At 37.0% G+C, this 13,813-nt stretch overlaps 1 protein-coding gene across 2 annotated transcripts in view; it reads right to left on the bottom strand.

The window, feature by feature from the left end:
* HSD17B12 (hydroxysteroid 17-beta dehydrogenase 12) overlaps nucleotides 1–13,813 on the bottom strand; it is a 172,877-nt gene that overhangs the window by 99,416 nt on the left and 59,648 nt on the right. The window lies entirely within an intron of this gene.

Raw genomic sequence — 13,813 nt, forward strand, 5'->3', positions numbered from 1 at the left:
AGCAAACGAATAGTTCAAAATTTATGAAATTTCCTGTCAGTTTTAATGGATGCATCTTCTCTTTGATTCTATTATTAGATATAACAGTAGGTCATTTAAATTTGATTTGTAGTTATTTTAAAGATTATCATATAACATAAATTATACATTTAATAAGTGATAGTATAAAGAGATTATTAAAACAATGGATAATTGACAAGAAAACATAACTTCACTTGATGGGAAAATCACAATAAAGTGAACCTTTTTCATAAAACTTTCAAAAATACTTTCTCTCTGTGATAAAAAAGAAAGCAATCCCTATATCAGACTACTGAACTTTATAAATGTTTCAAAGAATATGCCTTTCTACAAATTCTTTTATTAAAGCCAAAGGCTGTACCCCAAATTACAATTATCCACTTAAAATAACAACTAACAATTTAAAAGTGGGAGGAGAAACACCAATCATCTACTTGAATGGGAGCAATTTCAGAACACCTTGGTCCCACATTTCCCCAACCAAAAAAAAGCATTTTATACAAAAGTCACTGAACCATCAATAACCTGATTGGAAAGACCACTTACTGTTTTAAAGAAACCACACCAGCATAAGCAAATATTTTAATTAAGAGGTATAGCTAGTGTCTGGCCACGATGCAGTACACTCCCACACGCCAAATGCCAGCTGTAGAACAGCAACATTCAAGCAGCTGCCTTAATTGGAGATGCAGACCAACACATGCTAATTTGGCTGGGCCAACTAATTGGTAGGTATGCTATGTTTCTAACAAAATATCCACCCATATTACAGATGTTTTTCTCCATCGGAGTAAACGACTGGTAACAAACAGTAAGGAAGCTGAAATAAGCTACACTTGGTGAAATTGTTTAGTTGGACAGCTTTACAACAGGATCCTGCATTACCTCAGAAAAACACTTGTGCCAAAATTGAAACATCAGCTAAATGTCAAAAGCATCTTTTTGTGCAATATTAAGAATATTATGAGGTTTCATAATGACTCTTCAGTCACCAAAACAATACTTGCTAAGTGGGCACAACCCCCTTATTCATGCCAGGCCCCGTGCAAATGTCTGCAAAAGAATTGAGTCCTTTTCTCTCATGCAGACCAAACGTTTACAGACATGTGCAAAGACAGAAATTATATTTACTAGAAAATCTATAATGGTAGAAAAAAATGGGGGGGGGCTTCCTGCTTATAGCCATGCTGGTGTAACAGAAACCAGGTTTACTCTATCACTTGAAACTTTAAAAAATTGACAAAATATATGAAACAATGGTGTTTAGACATTGCACAACAGACAGTTCAGGAGAGGTATATCTAATAGAATGGAGATAAATAAGGTGACCCCTATGGTTGCCCTAGCTTATTGCCCAGTTAGGTTTTCTAGACTGGGATAAAGAGAGAACTCACATAGAGATGAGCAGTATCCCGTGAGCTGAGGAAACAGACTTGAGCATTTGGGAAAGACAGAGCCTGCAGAATTAGCAGACAGAGTAAAGAGAGAGAGTGAGTGAGAACACGAGCAAGACATATACATACAGTTGATCCTTGAACAACTAGGGAATCCAGATGCTGACCCCCTGCACTGTTGAAAATCGACATGTAACTTTACAGGCAGCACTCCATATCTGCAGTTGTGCATCTACAGATCATGTAGTATATATTGAAAGCAATCTGTATATAAAGTGGACCCATGCAGTTCAAACCAGTGTTGTTCTCGAGAGAGAGAGACACAGAGAACATGCTATATTCTATATGTTCCAGAAAGTAGAGGGTGGTCATTTTAAAAAAAGATAAGGGAGATATTTTAAAAAAAAAAAACCCTAAATTTTTATATATAGAGACAAACACAATGTCTGGATTAAAAAATATATGTATATACTAACAGGAATAATAGCAGATTAGACACTGCAGAAAAAAGGTTGGTGAATGTGAAGGCATAGCAAGAGACACCACCCAAAATGAAATACAGAGAGAAAAGAGACTGAAAAAAAGAAGAGCACACTATCAGTGAGTTGGGGGACAACTTCAATCAGTTTAATATACTGAATCAGTCTAATATAACTGAAGTCCTGGGAAATGGGTGAGGGATAGAAAAAAATATTTGATGAACTAATGGCCAAAAGAATGACAGCAGACTTCTTGTCAGAAACACTGCAGGCCAGAAGGCAGTGAAGCAAAATAGTTAAAGTATTGAGGGGGGCGAGGGGGGAAGAACCTGTCAACTTAAAATTTTATACCCAGGGAAAATATACTTCAAAAATAAAGGTTTTGGGGCTTCCCTGGTGGCGCAGTGGTTGAGAGTCCGCCTGCTGATACAGGGGACACGGGTTCGTGCCCCGGTCTGGGAGGATCCCACATGCCGTGGAGCGGCTGGGCCCGTGAGCCATGGCCACTGAGCCTGGGCGTCCGGAGCCTGTGCTCTGCAACGGGAGAGGCTGCAACAGTGAGAGGCCCACGTACCGCAAAAAAATAATAATAATAAAAAAATAAAGGTTTTTTCAGATATACAAAAAGAACTCGTCACCAGCAAACCAGCACTACTAGATATGTTAAAGGACATCTTGCAGACAGGAAAAAAAAGTCCTGAAATCTTTATTTACACAAAGGGATGAAGAGCATCAGAAATGGTAATATGAAATACAGTTTAAAATACAATTGAACTAAGGCAAAAGTACTTTGTTACACAGTCCATACACACAGAGAAACAGAATATATGGAAGTATAGGATCATCAGGTTCATATGCTACACATGAAGTAGTACACTGTGATAAGTTAAAGATGTACCCTGCAAAATCAAAAGCAATCACTAAAAACAAACACAAAAAGATGTACAGCCAATAAGCCAAGGGAGAAAATGATATGTAATAATAAAAACCGTGCTATTAACCCAAAAGCAGGCAGGAAAAAAAAAAAAAGGAAACGAACAGATGGGACAGATAGAAATCAAAGAGTAAACTGGTAAATTTCAACACAATCATATCAACAATGACATTAAACGTTAATGGTCTGAGCATACCAATTAAATGACAGGAATCATCAAATTGGATAAAAAGCAAGACCAAATCTATGTTGCCTACAAGAAACCCATTTTAAATATGAAGTGCATATAGACTAACAATAAAGACAGAAAAAGATATATCGTGCTAACACTAATCAAAAGAAAGTTGGATGCTAAAACTAATCACAAGAAATTTGGACAAAGTAGATTTCAGTGCAAAGAACAATACTATCAAGCAACTCTCTGTTTTAAATTTTAAAACACCTTTTCTTTTCTGACTAATAAGTGCTCACTTAAATCAGAGAAAACTCAAAAGTTACCAAGCAAGGACAAAACTTCTAATGCTTTAAATGTGCTAGGAATTTCAGAAGATGCATTCTCAAAGAAATGACCAGCTCAAGCAGTGATACTTTAAAAAGTCAAACAGATATTTGGCTAGCAACTAATAGTTATTTAAAATTACAGTAATACAAACTTTTGAAATATTTTTAATAATGGTATCCAATTTGTATGTAAACTAATTAAGGCAAACTGTTGGCTAAATTAGAGCTGGTTTGATCATTTTAATTTTTAAAATAGTTCTGTCTTCTTTCTGATCATATCATAGTATGAAATATAATGCACTGTAACATTTCATTCTTTGAGCTTTTAAATTTTCTTCACAGGTTTTACTGGTTAGATGTATTATCACTGCTTCCACACATACAATTTAAAGTCATAAAAACTGATGTCTTTATTAAAGGGTTATTAGCTCTTCTAAATTACAGACAATGCTGCAAATCACTTGATCTTAATCACTGTTCCCGTCTTCCGTGTAAAACTTTCAAATGCCATATCTGACAAACTTGGTATCAAAAATCATTGTACTGCTCTGCAACGTCACTGTAAATAAACTTCTATAATTCTAATTGGCCTTACGATACCATACTAATATCACAGTGAGTTAAATAATGAGGAATCTTTGATTACCTGGCCAATTTCTAAAGACTAAAATTCTTAAAGAAAACTCTAATTAGGATAGCAAATTTAGTGTGGTATATGCTTCATCTTATGATAAGAGAACACAAAGTTAATACATTTTAAGTTACAGGTGAAAGTGTTAATTTGCAATCTAAATATATATATATTATATATATATGTGGGTATATAAAATGTGTTAAAATCTACAAAGATAGCTTATGAATTAAACAGTTTGAAACCAGTTGATGAGAAGAAACTTGATCTTTGATAATATAGTCTTCTCTCAACAAGCAACTATAAAAAAATTATTCTGTGCCTTCAGTACCTAGCCTGGCCAGGTTCCTCAACTTCCCAGAACACTCTCACTTCCTAACAGCCAGTTAACTTTTTGAGCTTTTGTGTTGACCTTTGTCATGACCCTTAAACATTTTTTAACAAAAGTTTCTTGTTTCTGAAAAAGCTAGATTTCATAACAATTACTGTTTCTTGTACCTATGCTTTATTTTAATTACTGTCACTCCAAACCAAGACTGTAATCATTTCTTGTCTTGGGCACCTATGACTTATGCTTATATTTCCTGCAATCACTAGTCTCCTGGCAACTCGTTATGATACTGCCTTCGCAAACTTAAGCCTCAAATTAAAAATAATAAAATTGTTAACATATATTTTACACCCAAACTATCTCTGGTACTTCCCAGATAGCCACTAAGTAGCACTATTGAGCAAGGAGGCTATTAGTAAGAACTAAATATAGTATTCTCCATATCTTTAATTAGCTTAACTCTATCATAAGAGCTGCCCTGTTTACCAAGCCCATAATATGGGCAGACCCATGGTGTAACTAATAATGAATATGGTTCAACACTTGTATACTTTTCAGGGTGGACAGAACATATTCATGATCCTGTGCGAAGACTGGCACAATGATGTAAAGAAAATGATTTCCAAGATTATGTTTATAAGTATTAAATACTCTTGTTAATTGGTGGCATGTTTAAAACACACTTCATCAAAGTCCCTAGAGATGTATTTATCAATGCCTTTAGTGTCCATCATAAGGCCTGTGCCCTAAGAATAATCATTGACTAAATCATTAATTAGCTGTATATTATACCCCAATCGGGGATTCCATTCTAACACTGTTAATTACTGTAATAAATTAATGAGAGACCAGTTAATATCAGTCTTATTAACAGGTGGTTTCTACTTTTCCTTCAAGCATGCCAAAAGACCAGGCCATAAGCTGGAGGTGAGAAAACTGAGTCTGTAGGATGAAACATTCAAAGAAGAAAGCCTGGATAAAGGCCTATATCAGTATTCTTGACTATCACTGACTCATGGGTCAGGTTTCCTGCCTAGTGTAACCCAACATCACCACCAAGAGCAGACTCTTGGACAGACTACCAGAAACCTGAGTCAGCCTTTACAAGACTCTTTAATTCGAAAATCACACATTTTGTAAAGCCACGCTGCTGACCCAAGATTCAATGGAACAAGAATTAATTCTGCAAGACTGAATGGAGGGCTTCCCTGGTGGCACAGTGGTTGAGTCCACCAGACGATGCAGGGGACACGGGTTCATGCCCCGGTCCGGGAAGATCCCACATGCCATGGAGCAGCTGGGCCCGTGAGCCATGGCCGCTGGGCCTGCGCATCCGGAGCCTGTGCTCCGCAACAGGAGAGGCCACAACAGTGAGAGGCCCGCGTCCAGCAAAAAAAAAAAAAAAAAAAAAGACTGAATGGAACCCATGAGGGAAATTTAATAGTAGTTTTGACAAAATATCTTCCTCCTTCATTTTTCACTAAGTCTCATGGTGGCCGGCTATACTTGGGCAAATTGGAATGAAACACTTTGAATATGTTCCTCCTACTGATCCCTCTGAATTCAGGAAAAGCATTCTCTGGGACATCTTAATATACCTTACAAAATGTGGCAGACTATATTTTCCAAATCCAGATTTTATTTTCAAAAAACTATCTCCCTTCCCACATGTTCTCCAAGGTTACTATGTCACGCCCCCATCAAGAGGTGGTATCTTTTCCTGTCCCCTCTGAATCCGAGCAGGCTCATCACCGCTTTGACCAACAGAGTAAAGCAAAAGTAACACCATATGAATTCTGAGAGTAGGTCACCAAAAGATATTAGCTTCTGCCTGGTTCTCTCAGGACATTCACTCTGAGGAAAGACAGCTACCATATAAGAAGTCCAACTACCCTGTGATGGACATGCTGGAGAAGCTACATGAAGGCACTGCAGTCAACAGTCCCAGCTATGCCATGGCACCAAAGTGGGAAGAAGCCATCTCAGATCTTCCAGACCAGACAATCCACCCGCTAAGGATCACTGAGTGACCTCAGTAATGCTATGACAGGCAAAAAATTGTCCCCCGAGTCTCGGCAAAATTCCTGACCAGCAGGATTTGTGAGCATCTCAAACGGTTATTTTACATTGATAAGTTTGGGGTAGTTTGTTATGTGGCAATAGTAACTGGAACATAAACTAGTAAATTGTTAGGTTGATTGAAAGATGGAAATTGTGTAGAAAATACAGCACATTTTTTATAAGGTTTTTTCTTCTTCTTCTTTTTTTTTTTTTGATGTGAACCATTTTTAAAGTCTTTATTGAATTTGTTACAATATTGCTTGTTTTATGTTTTGGTTTTTTGGCCGCAAGGCATGTGGGATCTTAGCTCCCCGACCAAGGATTGAACCGGCACCCCCTGCATTGGCAGGCAAAGTCTTAACCACTGGACCGCCAGGGAAGTCTCTACAACTCATACTGATCGGCCTTGTCTGCAAAACTAATCAGGACAATGGTCACATATTACACAACATGTCTTTACCGAGTTCTTATACTTTACACAGCAATGTAATTATTTGCATAGGCTCACTAAGAATCTATCTTTCTCCTTACCAGGATATAATTAGACAAAACAAATTTGTAGCTACCACCATGCCAGAAATGTTTCACTTAATAATAAATCTCACTTAATTAGGCATGACAAGCCCACTAGTAAGGAATTACACTCCCATATGGAGAAATAATGCTTCAGTGACCTGCCAGGAAACTAGCCTGGTACCTGCTCTGTGGCTTGAGGAGTCTCCGTCTTATAGGTAGCACAGAATGTCACTTTCTGGAAGGTCAGGAACGTTGAGTGATTTGAGGAACTTGGAGTAAGAGGATACTTCTACAGTCATAGGTACTACAAGCAAAAGCATTAGAGGCAAACTGAATGAAATTTTGGTTCCTGATGGCTCCTGACCTTGAAATAGGTTAATTCTAAGGGCAATAAAAATATTTCTGGCACTACAGAAAGTGATAAAAAATATACATATATGACTCTAGAGGCTGCATGAGATTAACTCTAATCTTACTATCATGTGATTCTAGTTTTGTTTGTTTGTTTTTAATATTTATTTATTTATTTGGCTGCGCCGGGTCTTAGCTGCAGCACATGGGCTCTTAGTTGCGGCATGCAGGATCTAGTTCCCTGACCAGGGATCGAACCCAGGCCCCCTGCATTGGGAGCACAGAGTCTTAACCACTGGAACACCAGGGGAGTCCCAGTTCTAGTTTTATTAAACACAAAACAAAAAGATCTTTATGTGTTCAATAATGCCTCATTGTCCTTATGTAGCTGAAATAAGCTAAATATACAAAGCACCATATTAACAATACCGATAGTGCATCAGAAAACCATGGAACAAACATGTTTGGTCAAATCCACACCTTAACTGCACAGATAATGATCATAGGTAAGGACTGAAAAAGTGAAACTGATACTGTTCACCTTAACCTATTCCTCTGTCGACTACAGACCAATAAGATTTACATTTCTAAAAGTTTTTCATTTTAAAGCCATGAAATTTCAGGGCCATCCTAAAGGTTTTCACCCTGATATAAGTCACAAAAAAAAAGAAACATCATATTTGCTTTTTTTATGCAAAGACAGAAATGTGTTTTTATAATCCAAGCTGATTAAACTGTATGCAATGAGAATTATTGATTGCCACATAATAATATGAACTATTAATAACCCCATCTCTATATTCTGTGAACCAACAGGTTGTTCTGAAAGCCAGTCTCCTGTGCATTGTGCTTTACTGCAAGCAAAAACTCAGAGTTCAAAAATTATCCAGGGCTTCCCTGTTGGCGCAGTGGTTGAGAGTCCGCCTGCTGATGCAGGGGACACGGGTTCGTGCCCCGGTCCGGGAAGATCCCACATGCCGCGGAGAGGCTGGGCCCGTGAGCCATGGCCACGGAGCCTGCACATCCAGAGCCTGTGCTCCGCAACGGGAGAGGCCACAACAGTGAGAGGCCCACGTACAGAGAAAAAAAAAAAATTATCCATTGAGTTTTTTTTCCTTGACAAATCAAGATCGATAAAAATACTTAATACATTCACAATCCTGGCTAACAATGATAATAAAATAAGCTTATTATATGTGTGATGACTTTCAGTGTGTCACTTTCAGTGACAGGTATCCTTACAAAGAACTGTAATTTCATCTAAGCAATCAATCCTGAGGAAGCAGTTATCCATTGTTGGCAAAACATTTAGTTCCCTATGAAATTGTATATAATCCTTTTAAATTTTTTCTGAAGAACTATGATGAGTAGACTGTCTTCCACATTCACCAGGAATTACTTCTAAAGGAATTACTTCTTGGGGATAGAATCCCCAAGTTTACATAATGACAGTAGCGAGTTAGCGGGTGAAAGGAGGCCTATTTCTCTCCAGTTGGCACTTAGTTTCTTTTTCAATCTCCACCTTCCCTCTGAGATAGGGAAGAAAGAGGGATGAGTTTAACCAACTGGAGTGAGTGTAAGAGCTGGACTAGGAGAGACAAGTTAGTCTAGTTAAATGAACTTGTTTGACTTCTGTTTCCTGACTGAACTCTGACTGATACAGAAATTGGTATCAGGAGTGGAAGCCCAAAATACAGACCTCAAAAGACTTTTATATTGGTTTGATGTGATGCAGTAGCATCACTACTAATCAAATTAACAGTGATTGCTGATTGTAGCAAAGTATCTACTGAAGAAGTGTCTTAAAGGATTTGAGTTTGGGAGAAATGATGACTACAAAGACTTGGAAAAGCAAATCAAAACCACATGGAGATATCACCTCACACCTGTCACAATGGCTATCATAAAAAAAAAAACACAAATAACAAATGTTGGCAAGGATGTGGAGAAAAGGGAACCCTTCTACACTGTTGGTGGGAATGTAAATTGCTACAGCCACTATGGAGAACAGTATGAAGTTTTCTCAAAAAACTAAAAATAGAACTAAATGACCCAGCAATTCCACTCCTGGGTATATATCAAAAAAAAAAAAAAAAAAAAACCCAAAAATACTAATTCAAAAAGATCCATGCACCCCAATGTTCATAGCAGCATTATTTACAATTCCCAAGATATGGAAGCAACCTAAGTGTCCACCAATAGATGAATGGATAAAGAAGAGGTGTGTATATATACAATGGAATACTACTCAGCCATAAAAAAAGAATGAAATTTTGCCATTTGCAGCAACGTGCATGGACTTGGAGGGTATTATGCTAAGTGAAATAAGTCAGATAGAGACAAATACTGTAAGATATCACTTACATGTGGAATCTAAAAAATACAACAAACTAGTGAATGTAACAAAAAAGAACAAGACTCAGATAAAGAAAACAAACTAGTGGTTATAAGTGGGGAGAGGGAAGAGCGGAGGGGCAATACAGGGGTAGAGCGATAAGACATACAAACTACTAAGTATAAAATAAGCTACAAGGATATATTGTACAACACGAGGAATATAGCCAATATTTTATAATAACTATAAATGGAGTATAACCTTTAAAAACTGTGAATCACTGTATTGTATACTTGTAATATATACTATTGTCTATCAACTATACTTCAATAAAAAACAAAGACTGTGGTATGTGGCTTCTTCTGAAGGCACTGGAGCTCTTACGGAAAGAAAATGACAAGCTTGGGTCTTTAAGCTTTCAAGCTCACATTTATGATCAGGATCCAGAGAACTTCTATGACAGCCCCAATAAAAACTTTTATGTCTTATAGCCACAGAGCTCACCTGGCTAACATCAGATTTAACTGTGTCATCTGCAGAATTACAATGGAAGGTGAATTCCACAGACGCACCACGTTTCACGGATGAAAGCGAAACTGAATGAGAAAGAATGAGACCCTGAAACTGGGGATGAGGATATCTGGGTGGACTCTGCTGAAGCTAAGAATCTGGATACACACACTGCCCCCTCAATGCTACTCTGAGCCTCCCTTGCCAGTGGAAATAGAAATCACCTGTTCTCCTGTGTCTGAAGAGATTAGCTTTCCCTGGCTTGAAAATCCTGTAATAACCTCACCATAAATATTGGGTTGGCCAAAAGTTCATTCACGTTTTTCCCAAACGAGCTTTTTGGCCAACCCAATATATGGGTAATTTGCTTGCAAGGGAATTCCTCTTCTCCTCAAGACCTAGCTGGACCATCCCTTACCACCACCCGTAACAGGGTTATATACTGACATTCTCTGGGGAACAAGTACAAAGTCTGATTCATGAAGTAATAATTTATACACAAAAATAGTTGTCAAATTTTGCTAATTTTTATTGGTAGAAACCTGGAAAAATCTGTGTGAGAATAGATTCTAAGAGTGTTAGACTAAGGAAAACAAAATATAACACCAGATTGGGCCAATATATTTTATATGAGTCACTTACTAGAGATTTAGGATTTAACTGTTAGCTTATACAGCTAGAAGGGGCTCTAAGAGTTAACATGTTGCTGACTGAAATTTGGACTCCATGATAGCCCACATTTAATAAGATAGGGAGGCCACAACTTCCCATGGCATAATCTAGAGTCAAGGACCCAAAAGCATAAGCAAATAGAAATGTTGCAGTGAATCTATCATTATAACTTACACACAATCCCTCTACCACTGTACCCCCAAGACGGCCCAGTAGATTGCTCCTCACTAAGGCTCCAGCTTGTCCATCATACGGGCAAAAGGTCATCAGTCTGGCCATTTCACACTCTGCCAGTCATAAAATCTGCCATGTTGCTACAACATAAGAACTCCCCATTTTCTCTCTCTGGTCCCTTATTTTTTCCTTCATGGTACTTACTACAAACTGCAATTATTTATTTGTCTTTTTTTGGTTTTGCTTATTTTGGTTTTGTTTATTGTTGTGTTTTTTTTCCTATTTGTTTTTTCTGTCTCCTCCACTTGCATATATGTTCCATGAGGGCAAGAACAGCATCTACCTTGTTCACTACTGTATCCTAACTGCCTAGCACAGTACCTGGTACACAGGCATTCAATAAAGATTTGCTGAAGGCATAAACAGAGTTAGTCTGTCTTCACCAACATTAAATTCTGGTCCTTCCTTCTTCTGGAATACATATGTTCAGGAAAACATTATCCTCTCAAAGATGATTTACATCTGAGTTAAAAACTTGTACAAACTTATAAATCTCCTCTGTGTATTTATTTCTTCAGCCTAGAATGGACGACCTGGTCTGCTGATATCACCTCTTCCATTAAATTTGTATTATGCCCAGAAAAGCATTTTTCAAAATGTTCAACAACTAAAAAAAAAAATGTTTTTCCTCATAATAAAGGTCATTTCAGTGCCTTTACCATCTGTTCCTTCATGAAAAATGTTTGAACAGGATCCTGTCTTTCTCCAGAATCACATTTCTGTCCACAGTCATGTGTCACCTCATATCACAAGTTAACCAAATTCTCAAACATCATTAAAGTATATCTTCTGACTCATTGGGCAATTTTTGTACAGCTTGGAGCACTTGCTGTTAGTGTTGTGAGGTAGCTTTTCTTGTTTCTGAATCAATTAAGTGGTGGATTAATTCATAGCATAGCATTTCAAAATTCAACGTTCCATTTAATCAAAAGCTTCTATTTTCTGCCTATGAACGTTTATTTCTAGCAACTAGTAAGTGCATTCATTAACAGTCAGCTTTACAAACACACACACCCCACACACATACACACAACACTTTTATCACTATAAGAGTTATTATACACATGACTACAAGTAACTAAGAAAGAAACAGTACTAAGATCCAGGCAGTATGTTCAGTTCACCTACTACATAAGTGATAACTACCTCAGGCTCCTTAGTGTCATAGCTTAATTCAAATTCACACCTTAGCAAAACTACAAGATTCTGTATGTCTTGGGCCTTCAGGGTTGGTTTTACATAGTTGAAACCTTGAAAGTTAAAATCCTTAAATGCCCAAGACTTATTGAATATCTCACTTTTGTAAAGACCTGTGCTCTCAACATAGTTAAAAGAAAAAAGATTTAACACACGTTATACTAGGAATCTACTAGGAATCACCTAAAGATAAAGTGCATCAATGTGTAATCTGTCCAACAGGACCAGCTATGGTCTGGGTAGAAATAATAACAAAAATATACATCTCACAAGGATGTTTGAGGGATCAAAGAGGATAATACATGTGAAGGAATAAATCAATAATAACGTACTATATAAATGTTAGTAGCAGGTGGTAATGTTAATAATAAAATAAGTATGTTGTGCACCTTAAACTGCCATAATGTTATATGTCAATTATATCTCAGTAAAGCTGGGGGAAAAAATAACAGAAAAATACAGCATATATCCTCTCTCATCTGAATGAATTAGGGCAGTTTGTTGGCTGGCTACATAGAGAAGTCAGTTACAGCATGGAATCCTAGAAAATGATAAATACACACTGTAACCATTTTATTTTCAATTAAACCATGAATAAGTGTAATTCTTTCACCAATCCTCTGTGTAGGGCCAAGTCCTTATCCGAGTTTAGATCTGCTACCTGGAATTCTAGTCTTTCTTACATAAACCACACTCATAATGCATTATTTATAATTGCAGTTTCAGCTCTCATAAAATGCAGCAAAAACTTCAACACATATGGAACAATCAAAACAAATTTCTTCTTACTTTTTCTAGTTTTCTCCAATATTTTGAATTTTTCTTGTTTACCCCTAACTTGACAGCCAATTTCTTTCTTTCTTTTTTGGCTACACCATGGGATTTCTGGGATCTTAGTTCCCAGACCAGGGATCAAACCCGGGCCCAGCAGTGAATGCACTGAGTCCTAACGACTGGACCACCATGGGATTTCTGACAGCCAATTTCTAAAAAAACTTGCTTTTCTCAGTTTTTTCAGAGCTTTTAACTTAGTTCTTGTATTCCCCTTTTTAAACTAGTATTGCATCAGTTTACAGAATATTAATAACAAATGCACCCAGCATAAGTAAGTTTGGAAACAAATACAACTGACTGTTCATAAGTAAACCATTTGACCTGTAGGAATAAAAGCAGACAAGCATCATACTGAGAAGCCTACAGGTCACAAACAGTTAGCATACTGGGAACATGAGTCAGTACATTTTACCAAGGAAATGGACAGCACTGGTTTATCCAGCTGGTTGGTTAACTGAATGTCAGTTGAAAGAGTTTTTGCCATATTATAATTCAGGTTTCAAGCATAACTAAGAAAAAAGTTCAAAGTAGTTTCCCTGTCACATGTATATATGTTACCTTTTGCATTTCTTCCTCAATCATATATGATATACCATTTAAAGACAATGAAGTCAAAGAGTAAAAAAATGCAAGAATATTTAAATGAAACAACAGAAAAGGAATTCAGATATTTAAGGAGAACATGATAAAATGATCAGAGAACTTGAATCCTGACAAAAGAACCTAAACGAGTCAGTTAAAGACATTTTAAGCAAATTATAATAATCCTATATTAATTTGAAAGAACTGATGATCCATCTGTGAAACACCCC

This window comes from Orcinus orca, chromosome 8, assembly GCF_937001465.1.
Source record: "Orcinus orca chromosome 8, mOrcOrc1.1, whole genome shotgun sequence".
In the NCBI taxonomy this organism is placed as follows: Eukaryota; Metazoa; Chordata; class Mammalia; order Artiodactyla; family Delphinidae; genus Orcinus; species Orcinus orca.